This window comes from Myotis lucifugus, unplaced genomic scaffold (genome assembly GCF_000147115.1).
Source record: "Myotis lucifugus unplaced genomic scaffold, Myoluc2.0 scaffold_40, whole genome shotgun sequence".
Taxonomy (NCBI): Eukaryota; Metazoa; Chordata; class Mammalia; order Chiroptera; family Vespertilionidae; genus Myotis; species Myotis lucifugus.
Genome location: NW_005871088.1, coordinates 5779691 through 5781036, shown reverse-complemented (window position 1 = coordinate 5781036; position 1346 = coordinate 5779691).

The window sequence follows — 1346 nt, the reverse complement described above, 5'->3', positions numbered from 1 at the left end:
GATCAGCATGACAGGGGCAGCGCCCAAACCCCCTGATCGCCCTGCGGCTCTGTGAGTGACAGGGGGCGGGACCACAACCTTCCTATTCCGCCCTGCTCTGTTCGTGACAGGGGAAAGGCGCCCCAACCCCCTGATCAACCCTGCTCTGTGCCTGATAGGGGGGAGCTCCCCCAATCCCCTGATCCGCCTGCGGCTCTGTGTGTGACAGGGGTGCGGCGCACCAAACCCCTGATCGGCCCTGCTCTGTGTGTGACAGGGTAGAGTCATAACCTCTCCATCGGCCCTGCCCTGAGTGTGACAGGGGCGGCGCCCCAACCCCCTGATCGGCCCTGCTCTGTGGGTGATAGAGGGTGGTGCCCCAACCCCCCTCCACGGGCCTTGCTCTGTGTGTGACAGGGTAGAGCCATAACCTCCCCATTGGCCCTGCCCTGAGTGTGACAGGGTGCAGCTCCCCAACCCCCTGATCCGCCCTGCTCTGTGTGTGACAGGGGGCGGTGCCCCAACTCCCCTATCGGCCCTACTCTGTGAGTGACAGCGGGGAGCTCCTCAACCCCCTGATCGGCCCTGCTCTGTGCGTGACAGGGGGGAGCTCCCCAACCCCCTGATCAACCCTGCTCTGTGTGTGACAGGGTACGGAGCCCCAACCCCCCTGATGGGTCCTGCTCTGTGAGTGACAGGGGGTGGCGCCGCAACCTCCCCATCGACCCTGCCTTGAATGTGACAGGGGGCAGCACCCCAACCCCCTGATCAGCCCTGCTCTGTGCATGACCAGGGGCTGCACCTAGGGATTGGGCCTGCCCTCTGCCACCCGGGAGCAGGACTAAGCCAGCAAGTCGTTATCTCCTGAGGGGTCCCAGACTGTGAGAGGGCACAGGCCAGGCTGGGGGACCCCCCCCCCCGAGTGCACAAATTTTTGTGCACCGGGCCTCTAGTCCTATATAATAAAAGCCCAGCAACCGAAACAGTGGAATGACCAGAGACCAGAACCACCATGGCCCCTCCCCCAGTCTGGCCCCACCACCCAAGCAAGCAGTTAGGGGTGATCAGGCAGGCAGGTGAGAAGTTAGGGGTGATCAGGTAGGCAGGTGAGTAGTGAGAGGTGATGAGGCTGGCAGGCGAGTGGTTAGGGGCAATCAGGCAGGCAGGCAAGAGGTTAGGGATGATCAGGCAGGCAGGTAGAGCCCCACTATCTATCGCCTCAAAGAGGGAGACCCAGGCTGCCCACCACAGCCTGCAGAAGGTGTGCTTGGTGGCTGCGAAAGGAGACACTGGCGGTGGTGGACACTGCAGGGTGGGGCTGGCTCCATGAATGTCGCCTGCAGCCTGGCCCAGGCCCCGGGGTCGCC